The following is an 11579-nucleotide window of genomic DNA, read 5'->3' as shown; positions in this document are numbered from 1 at the left end:
CCCATGGATGGAGGAGGAGCCTGGTAGGCTGCAGTCCACGGGGTCGCAAACAGTTGGCCATGACTGAGCAACTTCACTTTCACTTTTCACTTTCATGCATTGGAGAAGGAAATGGCAACCTACTCCAGTGTTCTTGCCTGGAGAATCCCAGGGACGAGGGAGCCTGGTGGGCTGCCATCTACGGGGTCGCACAGAGTCAGACACGACTGAAGTGACTTAGCAGCAGTAGCAGCAGCATGTGCATTAGTGTAGCAAGTTGCTGTGTAGATATGAGAGTTGTGTTTAGTTTTATTTATGAAAATGTTAATTTAAAAATACTAGCATTCATATCTACAGAAAGAGATTCACCTCTGGAGCTGACTTCATTAATTGTGTCAAAACAACCGAATGAATGAATATCATATGTCAAGTGCTTCAGTCAGTCAGTTCATCACCAACTTCCAGAGCTTGGTCAAAGTTATGTCCATTGATTCTGTGATGCCATTCAACCATCTCATCCTCTCTTGTCCCCTTATTCTCCTGCCTTCAATCTTTCCCAGCATCAGGGTCTTTTCAAATGAGTCAGTTCTTCCCATCAAGTGGCCAAAGTATTGGAGTTTCAGCTTCAACATCAGTCCTTCCAAGGAATACTCAGGACTGATTTCCTGTAGGATGGACTGATTGGATCTCCTTGCAGCACAAGAGACTCTCAAGAGTCTTCTCCAATACCACAGTTCAAAAGCATCAATCTTCAGCACTCAGCTTTTTTTATGGTCCAACTCTCACAATCCATACATGACTACTGGAAAAACCTTAGCTTTGACTAGATGGACCTTTGTTGACAAAGTAATGTCTCTGCTTTTTAATAAGCTGTCTAGGTTCGTCATAGCTTTTCTTCCAAGGAGCAAGTATCTTTTAATTTTATGGCCACATGAACTTCTGGGGGAGAGAAACTGTTTATGCAGGTGGAGTCTTTTTATCACTCCCACATAACCATGGGCATATTATCTTGGAGTTTGCTAAAGAGGAATGAAAAAAACTGTCTTTGAGAGAACTATATGGAGGGAACTATACTCAGGAGTTCTCTTGATGTTGAGAGTTAATGAGGTATGTCAGGTTGACTATTGCATCCTAGACAGCTAGCCTAGACTGAGTCTCAAGATTTAGGCTCTACACACTGTGATCCCAATCTATTTTTCTGGTTTTCCTTCCCCTCCTCCCCATTACTTGCATCTTCACTGGAAAATTAAGCAGTATTACTGTTCTGTTACTAGGAAACCCTAGAGAAAAACTAAATAAGAAATAGGTTTTTTTCTTGTATGCTAGTTATTCATGAAAATCTAGTTTAAGTTTAGGAAATAGATGAGATTTTTGTTGTGGTTCTGCATGAAATGTGTATGCTTTGAGAGGCTGGGGAGTTTTTGTTTTGGGGATTGTTTATTCGCCAAGTCATGTCTAACTTTTTGAGACTCCATGGACTTAGCCTGCCAGGCTCCTCTGTCAATGGGATTTCCCAGACAAGAATACCGGAGTAGATTGCCATTTCCTTTCCCAGGGACTCTTCCCAACTCAGGGATAGAACTGTCATCTCTTGCATTTGCAGGAGGATTCTTTACCACTCAGCCACCAGAGAGGCCCTTGGGGAGTTTAGTGGCACTTTAAAAAGTGATATCTAATTTGAGGCTTCTGTTTGGTTTAATACTGAAGAATTCCTTGCTTTCTACAATTAAAGTTTGTTCAGGGATAATAGCCGGTACGGACAGTGGATGGTGTGAAGCAAAGAGAGAATAAGTTAAGGGAGTGAAAGGAGAGCTCGTCCCTCAAATTCTAGGGCAAACATCAGTATTGTGTGTAGTGCTATGGGTGTGGGTTCTGAAGTCAAATTCTGTGTTTTATTTGACAGTTTTTAATCTAACTCAAATGCCATGACTTTTTGCAATAATTCCTCTATACTACCACTTCTATATTTGTAAAACAGTGAAGACAGTAGTACATACCTCACAGGATTACAACCAAAGCTAAATAACCTACTCCAATTAGATGAATAGGCATTACCTGACACTAGCGAAAACTCCAAAGATGTCTAAATGTCTGCTATTATTTGCTCAGAGGGAACAAAATGAGGGTGCCTCAAAGTGCTTGTAAGATTACCGTGAAGAATCCATACCCTTTCTCAGATTTATACAGAACCTTCTCTAACTGGACAGTGTTATCTCAAAGAGTGCTGTTACTTATCACTCACATGGTGATAAGAGATAAGAAAAGTGTCCCTTGGGAGTCTGCCTTTAAGTTCAGTGTTACCAAGACAGGCAAGATGCACATTAAGACAGACCCAAATGAGGTCTCCAAGCTAAGAATGTACATTAAGTACAACAAAAGAGATAAATGCATTTTTGTGGTTTATTTCTTGAGACCTCTGGTATCACGAGTTGGCTCATTATGTTTGTTTTTTTAAAAGAACTTCGTAAGACATTATCCAGGGAACGTTTCAGTCCAATCTAATTGTGATTGCATCTTTGTTTTCAAAGAAACTATTTTTGGAATTGTTGGCTTAGCCTTTCAGCTCTTGGTGTTGTCAAAATTAACTAGATAGAGATACTGGGCAGGATGCAACTGAATCTGCTAATGGTACTCATGTGTTGAAGAAAAATTACTTGACAGAAAAGAATTGAAGGTTGACGAGGGGAACTACACTTGGGAATAATAATGTGATGTAGAATATGCTTTAATACATTGGAATCTGTAAAGACTTCATATCATCTTCCTTCTTGAAAAGAAATTATCCTAAAATAGTAGCCATCTTCTTGTTTATTTTTAATTAAATTCCACTCAGATAAGCATCTTCATCTTCTTTTATATGGGCTTGCTGACTGCCACTGCACCATGTGCCAGATAAACAGAACACCTTCCAAACTTGATCCATTTGGGATAGCTTTTTTTAAAAGCAGTGTTTTGAGAATCAGATAACCGTAATATCTTTTGGTAGGAAAAAAGAAGCCCCTGTTTATTTTGGTAACCGAAATCATCTCTGAGGCCTGAGTGAAAAATTACTAAACAAAGGAGTATTTAATCTCCTTCTAAGTACGATGCTAAGAAAAGTAAGCAGCTACCTACCTAATTGTCCTTTTAAAGGACTCCTCTGGTGGGTCAGTGGTAAAGAACCTGCCTGCCAAATAGGAGACAGGGGTTTGATCCCTGGGTTGGGAAGACTCCCCTGGGGAAGTAAATGACAACTCATTCCAGTATTCTTGACTGGGAAATCCCATGAACAGAAGGGCCTGATGGGCTAGAGTCCACGGAGTTGCAAAGAGTTGGACATGACTTAGCAACTAAAATGATAGCAGCAAAACTGTCATTTTAAGGGCTATATGAGAGCTTCCTGCCCTTTAACATAAGCAAACAAAAACTGCATGTAACTGTTAATGCTGCCCATGTGTTAACACTTCTTAAATTCATTCATTCTTTCATTATTGAGTTCTGATAGCTCACAGGGCACTGTGCTAGGCCCTGGAAACAGTCCCTGCTCTCACAAGTTTGCACTCTAACTGTAATACGCAACTTCTTGCTAAAAGAATACTTTCCAAAGAGTTACTATGGACTATAAATTGCAATCTGTAAAGAAGATAGGGAATTCTGTGAGCAAATACACTTGGGAAACATGGAGTTAAATACCATTGTTTGCATGTGCTAAGTCACTTCAGTCGTGTCCCACTCTAAGACCCTACAGACTGTAGGCTGTCAGGCTCCTCTGTCCATGGGATTCTCCAGGTAAGAATATTGAAGTGGGTTGCTGTGCCCTCCCCCAGGAGATCTTCCTGCCTGAAGGACTGAACCCCTGACTCTTACACCTCCTGGATTGGCAGACAAGTTCTTTATCACCAGCACCACCTGGGAACTAAATACCACTGATACAATGTTGTTGTATGCTCAGTCACTAAGTCAGGTCTGACTCTGTAGCACACCAGGCTTCCCCGTCTTTTATCGTCTCCAGGAGTTTGCTCAAACTCATGTCCACTGAGTAGCTGATGCCATCCAACTATCTCATCCTCTGTTGCCCCCTTCTCCTCCATTTCCTAGTAATTCTTAACATCTTCCATATGTCCCCAAACACCACTGAGTGCATCAGAGAAGAAGGATGGGTGTAGCGGGGTTTGGGGAAGGCCATCACGAGAGGAGCCAGACTTCTCCATCAGCCTTCTCTATTTCTCCCACCATCACTGCATTTCAGTTCTGTCAGCAAACCAAATGGGTCCACTGCCAGCTTCAGTGAAGCCAATCTACTCGTGAAGCCAATCTACCGACACTGGGTGGTGGTGAAGGCAAGTGCATTGTTCATTGTAGAGGTGCCAGTACAAGGAGAACAGGCAGCTTGTGATCAGATCCCTCCCCTCTCCCAGAGGTTTCAGCAAAGCATTTTTAAATGCAAAATAACAGAGGGGGCACTGTCCTGGGGTATGTGATCTGCTGAGTTCATGCACAAGTCTGATTGGTTAATGGGGAGGTAACAGGGCAGGGTCATAGGGATTAACATTATTTATTCTTAAGCTCCTGGATAGGCCTGGAAGGCCTGGAGCTATGTGCTCACGGTCATCAAGTAGTTAACTTCTTCCATTTGGTGGAGGTTTTCACATCTATAAAACAACTCAGGAAATGTGCATCTTGTACTAGTATCTAGGCACTTCAGAGAGGAGTTAATGCAGACAATATGGGGGAAGGAGTCTGCTCCAGGAAGGCTCCATAGGTCCTGCTTAGTTGCAGCTCAAGGGTTACTCCTTAGTTCTACAATAAATGCCAATATCTGATAGCACTTTTGTCTCCTCATACATGTCCCATGCTATAGAATTTTAGGGTATACAATTTCTCATTGCTTGCAGTATTTGCAGACAATACAAGTGGAGGAAAAGGCATGAGTCTGGGACTTAAAACAGCCTTGGAACATACCTGCAACAGTATGGAGCCTCTACAGTACCTGGTAAATAGAAGCAGAGAAACAAGTGGACTCAAGTTTCAGTTTCACCATTTTGAAGAATCTGAGCCCTAGCTTCTTCAACTGTTACATGAGATAATGCTACCCATTTTAGAAGAAAAGGACCAGTAAGTCAGCCCTCTTTCCTTTTAGTGGATGTAAATTTTTCTTTCAACTTCGAGAGATCTTTGAAGAACCAATTCAAAGCCCATCATGACTTTTCCCCTCTTCATTTCTTCCTTCATTCAATGATTTAATTAAATGTTGCATATATGGAAAGTTTTGTGTTAGGCAGTAAGGATACAGCAGACAAGGGTGCTGCCCACAGAAATATTAACAATGAAAGAAACCAGTGAGATCCAGAATTGAAGGACACTCATTTTCTCCTCCCAGATGGCTCAGTGGTGAAGAATTCACCTGCCAATGCAGGACACGCAGGTTCAATCTCTGGGTCGGGAAGACCCCCTGGAGTAGGAAATGGCAACCCACTCCAGTATTCTTACCTAGGAAATCCCATGGACAGAGAAGTCTGGCAGGCTACAGCCCATGTGATTGCAAAGAATCAGACATGACTGAGCAACTAAGCACGTCTTCATCTACTTGAAGTACCCAACACATGAATGAAACACACACACACACACACAAACAGGGAAGTGCAATATCACATTTCAGTATGGCAGGGATCATGGTAAGATTTTTCAAAGTCAAAGCATAAAAATAGATCATATATAAAGAAACTAAATCAGAACATCAACAGCCTTCTCACTAGCAACACCAATGCAACACCAAGTTACTCCCATCTCCCCTTTCCAAAGTTTACTTTTTGGAAGGAAGTCGCTATGCACAGTACGCACTTAAAGGGTAGGGAATTCTGTGTCCCCTCCTTAAAGGCAATGTAGCTCACATAAATTATTGGGGATTCTTCTACACAGGAGATTTATCTCTTCTACTGGTTGTGTTTCATAAGACAGTGGCCTTCGTAGCATAAGCACAGTGACTTGTAATGTCATTATTATTGGGTTGACCCAGAACCCTAAAATTTTTAAACTTTGATGGGAAAAATGTACTCTTGAAAGCAACTTTATGTTACAGTTGAAACAGTTTACATAATTGCAAGCTATGAAGACCAAGTCTTTGGTATTTCTTTTCTTGGACAAGCTAGGAAGAAGAGTCTACTAGTTATCCGCATGAGGCAAAGATCATTATTTGAAATGGAGGTGTGTGAGGGCTGCCGTTCTATGGAACTGGTCTGTGTCACATTTTGTAAAAGGCTGTCCATAGCATGAGCAGATGTTGTGGGTAAGAACTTGCAAAGAGAACCTCTAATGTGTTCTCAGTGATGTGTCTATTTTCTCAAAATGAATATAAGCCTGATTCTGAATCAATTCAATCTCAGCTATCATTGGGTCTGACAAAGGTCCTAGAGTTTTAAACACCCTCCTAGGTTACCACTATGTAAGTTCTTGGTCCAGTTCTGCCTGGACTCATCATGTTAGTAGTTCTGCTGCCTCAATCCCATGCTGGAAGCAAGGGGAGCTCTGCCATGCAGCCGTGTACCAAAGTGCAGCTTCCCGAGCCATGCCACATGGTCACGTCTTCAGAGACTTGCCTCGCCCCCAGGAACTACCAGAGTACCAAAGGAGCCGTGACCTTTGTCCCCGTTCCAGTATCAGCAATCCCCACTTGCCACTGTCTCTTATTTTTTGTTTTACATTCTTTTCTTAGTATTCTTTTCCATAATGGCTTATCATAGGATACTGAATATGGTTCCCTGTGCTATTCAGTAGAACTGTGTTGTTTATCCATTCCATATATAATAGCTTTCATCTGCTAACCCCAGCCTCCCACTCCATTCCTCCCCAAACCCCTTCTCCTAGTTTTTAGATGTCAAGGCATACAATGTGATGTGACCACTTTATTTAAAGTAATATTTTAAATTTACCATAAATTTTATTTTTTTAATTTTTTATTAATGTTTATTAAAGTATAGCTGCTTACAATGTTGTGTTACTTTCTGCTGAACCTACTATATAGCCCAGGGAACTCTACTCAATGTTCTCTGGTGACCTAAATGGGAAGAAAACCCAAAGAAGAAGGGATACATGTATACAAATCGCTGATTTCACTTTGCTTTACAACTAACTGACACAACATTAAAAAGCAACTATATTCCAAAAAAATTAATAGTAAAAATAAAAGAACAGTGGATAAAAAAAGAGTGACTATATGTGTATTTAAAACTGAGCCACTGTCTCTTGAATGCTCTCCGCTAACTTCCCTTCTACCCAGGACACTTAACAGGTTTCATTATGTAATTAACAAAACAAATAGTACCCTGGCTTCACCAGCTCCTGCACACAAATTCTTGGGGTGCTGGAATCCAAAATGCCTGGCTATCTACTGGGAATTGGAAAAGAAATTCACATACTAAAATCTCCAAAACAATAATTCTGCTGCTTTGTTAGCTTGTGAATCCGAGTAAGTACTTCTCATTCCAATCTCCCTCACTGAAGAGGTGGACCTGGGTTTTTATCCAGAGCTGAACAAGTCCTTCTCTCAATGCAAGATAAAGGAGGGCAATTCCTACACACAGTCTTGAACAAATATTAATCTGGGCCTCAGGCTCTGCAGGCCCTGTGCTGTGCTGTGCTTAGTGGCTCAGTTGTGTCCAACTCTTTGCGACCCCATAGACTGTAGCCCACATGGGGGCTCTGTCCATGGGGATTCTCAAGACAAGTATACTGGAGTGGGTTGCCATGCCCTTCGCCTGGGGATCTTCCCAAGCCAGGGATCAAACTCAGGTCTCCCATATTGCAGGTGGTTTCTTTCCTGTCCTAGCCACCAGGGAAGCCCCTCCAGGCCTTAAGAGAACCCAAACCTCCTAGCCCTCCAGCACTGGTTCCAGCCTATTCTAGGGGCTCTGGTTTAGCCTTTCTTTAGATTAAGAGTTTTTGAAAAATAGGCTTTATTTTTAAGAGCAATTTTAAGTTCACTAAAAAAACTGAGCAGGAGGGTACAGAGATTTCACATATAGCCTCTGCCCCACATATGCACACTATCCCCACTATCAACATCCCAAACCAGGTGGTACATTCATTACGATTAATGAACTTATGACACATGTTAATCAATTACAGTACTGTTCACTCTTGGTGTTGCAGAGTCTATGGGTTTTGACAAATGTATAATGATGTATATCTACCATTATAATATTTTACAGTATGGTTTCACTGCCCTAAAAATCTGTTCTCCGGGTTTATCCCTCTCCCCACCTCTGATCCACTGATCCTTTCACTGTCTCTATAGTTCTGCCTTTTCCAGAAAGTAGTTGGAATTATATAGTTTGCAGACTTTTCATATTTTCTTTCAGTTACTAAAGTGCACTTAAAATTCCTCCATGTCTTTTCTTGGCTCGATAGTTCATTTATTTTTAGTGCTCAAAAATATTCCATTGTCTGGGTACACCATACTTTATCCATTCACCTACCAAAGGACATCTTGGTTTCTTCCAAGTTTGGGCCATTATGAATAAAGCTTCTATAAATATTCAGATGTAGATTTTTGTGTAGACAAAAGTTTTCAATTTATTTAGGTAAATACCCAAATACTCTTACAAGACAATTGCCCGATTATCTGGTCAGAACATGTTTAGTTATGTGAGAAACTACCGAATTAGTTTCTAATTGTTTGAAGATCTTATCATTGACAGAAAGTCCATCTACTTCCCAACCAAATTTCCAGCTGTGTCTCTTCATCTTTGGAATCCCTGCCCTGGAGTCAGTTCTCAGAACTTAAGAAGGGGGATAGCTATCTTGAGCGGCCAGCCACACCAGAGTTAGGCATTCATCACTTGGTGAGTATTCCTGCCTTGATATTTCCTCTTCTTAATTATTGGGAGAAAGGAATACTCATGACTTGACCTATGCTCTTAGGAGACAAGAGGTGGGCCGTGCTCTGATTCATCTTTGGTTTCTGAGCCCAAGTCCCAAATAAACACACACACACACACACACACACACACACATGCTTATTTGCTACTTCATTATCTTTTGCATTGTTACCTGAACCAAGAGGGAGTTTATGGATGTTTCCCATCTGAGGCTGGACAGTTGTCTCCACTTAAGCTGTGGCTATGGAATCCCAGCTTCTGCATAGGAGCTACCACATCAGTAGCAGGTGAAAAGACATATGGGCAAATGACATAGAGGATTTTGCCTCAGTTACACAAGCAGGGAGATTTTGGAAGGAAATATATGTACAACTAACTTCTCAAAATTTAAAACGTGGTAGTCAGGGCTCTTCTTTGCTGTGTCAAGTCCTCATGAGCCTAACTTCATAGACTCAAAGCTGGTGCCAGAACCATAGGGCCAGTTTCTCTTGCTTAGCAAAGGGCCCATCCATCTTCACTTCCTCATTCTTATCATCTGCAGTAGTTGGACAGAGTTCACAGGAGGTCCTTTCCAGCAGGGAGAGCACCATAGATATGAGTGGGGAGACTTGGGGAAGAGACCCCATGAAAAGAGAAGCTGAGCTGTGAACTTATCCCTCACGTCTTCATAATTTTTTTTTCTTAATTCAGGAAATTCAGAATTATAGTATCCAAGATTTAATTTCACTGGATAAAAGATTTGCCAACTAATGTGAGCCTGGGTTTTGATTTAAACATTTACCCTAGTGATTTGCATTCAATTTTGATTGTATACTTTACTTTTTCATAATCCTGAGTAGACAATAGTTGTATTACAAAATCAAGGATATTCTTGATTTCCATATGGCTGGATTTGGAAGCTGTTCTTAGAAAGTAGAAATCACCCACCCACTCCCCCTAATATTGTAATCTATAGTTTAGTTCAGAGCAGTTCAAAGGTTGATGACTTTTGCAAATCCTATGAGTAACCTACCCATAGCCCAATTTTTCTTCTCCAATGACTTGCTTTATAATTTGGTACTGTTGCCTTTGTATGTGTAGGTTTGCCAATTGTTAATAAAATTGTTGACCACCTGCAAAAGAAATATTGAAATATCATGGAAAAACACATCTTATAAAGGAAAAAAATGTACAATAATTAGAACCATGTATTTTTCCTAACTGTGGCATCTTTTTTTTTTTCTAACTATTAATACAAAACCCCTTTAGAGTAAATTCTGGGTGTCTAAGCTTTGGGAATTAATTGTAATGTGGGATTTCATCTCAGTAGATGTAGCATGCTTTCTCAAAACAGCCAGAGTATTCTAAATCTATTCCGAAATTTTGATTCTTTGCAGGTTCGTTCTTTTAATTTAGAAATGCATCAAGTATTTCTAAATGGAATCTACTTTAAACAAACTCCACTTGGGAAATCTGGACTGGTTGTGAAATTTGGATTTTTAAATAAAAATTCAAGTGAGAAGTAAACAATTTGCTTGGCCATTTGACATGGCCAATAAACCAGAAATACCCCCCACTATGATCTGAAATATTTCACAATTTTTGGTGAATACAGTGTAACCTTTTAGTAATAATTTTAAAATAAAAAATTAAGTCCAATTTATAAACTGTTTGGGTCATCTAGTCAACCCAGCTACAGACTTGTCAGAGTTAAATAGCATGAACACAAAATTGATTTCTAGGTATTCAATCCACTGTCTTATAATGTTTTTCAGGGTGAAAGTTACTGTAAGAAAACTAGAGCATATGTGAACAAACTGAGGATCTTATCTAAGAATCCTGAGGAAAGTATGGTGTCAGCTCCATTCATAGCCAGTTCTGCCATTTACAAGCATTTGAGAAAGCCACAGAATGTCCTGAAATCTTAGGTAGCTGTTTCACAAAGTTGTTGAATTTAAAGATATTTTTGCTATTAAAAGTAAACAAAGCTAATGCTAGACATGTTGATTACTTAATATCTTGTGGCTAAAATCCAGCTTTGGGCCTTAACCCCAAAGATTCATCCTCCAGACCATCAATAAACATCTAGAGAACCTATTGTACCAAAAGACATATGAGTATTATTTGTCATGACTGTATGCATGACAAACAGAAAATGATGAGAAATAAGAAGAGGAGGAGGATGGCAGAAGAAAGGCAGGGGGGTTTCAGGGTGAGTTAGATTTAGAGGATGACTCAAAACAAAGTAAATAAAGGAGGAATTTAGAATGGGGAAACCCCTGAAAAATGAGAGGATTACTAATTTTATACTGGTACATTTTACTAATATTTATCCATTTAATAATGTGTATTTTGTGTACTCCTGTTTCACTAACAAAGACTTAATTGTGCCCTCTAAAGATGAAAGAAGAATATGTAAAATAGTTGTTCCTAAACTAATCATTTTATTCTGAGTTTTGAAGGAATCACTCAATGAGTTACTAAACACATTCCTATTGAACTCTTAGAAGTGTCCATATTCCATTTTTTCCCCCACAAGTGAACTATCAGATTTATATTTGGGAAATAGTTTTATTACAAAAGCAAGCTTTGGGAGATGGTGAAGGACAAGGAAGCCTGGCATGCTGCAGTCCATGGGGTCGCAAAGAGTCAGACACGACTGAGAGGCTGAAAAACAATTACAACAAATGTCTAGAGTATGGGTCAAAAGAAGTTTTCTGTAAAGGGACAAAGAGAAAATTTTGTAAATTTCTCGGACTTTGTTGC

The sequence above is a fragment of the Bison bison genome, unplaced genomic scaffold, assembly GCF_000754665.1.
Source record: "Bison bison bison isolate TAMUID 2011002044 unplaced genomic scaffold, Bison_UMD1.0 scf7180017864325, whole genome shotgun sequence".
Taxonomy (NCBI): domain Eukaryota; kingdom Metazoa; phylum Chordata; class Mammalia; order Artiodactyla; family Bovidae; genus Bison; species Bison bison.
This window is presented reverse-complemented; position numbering follows the sequence as displayed.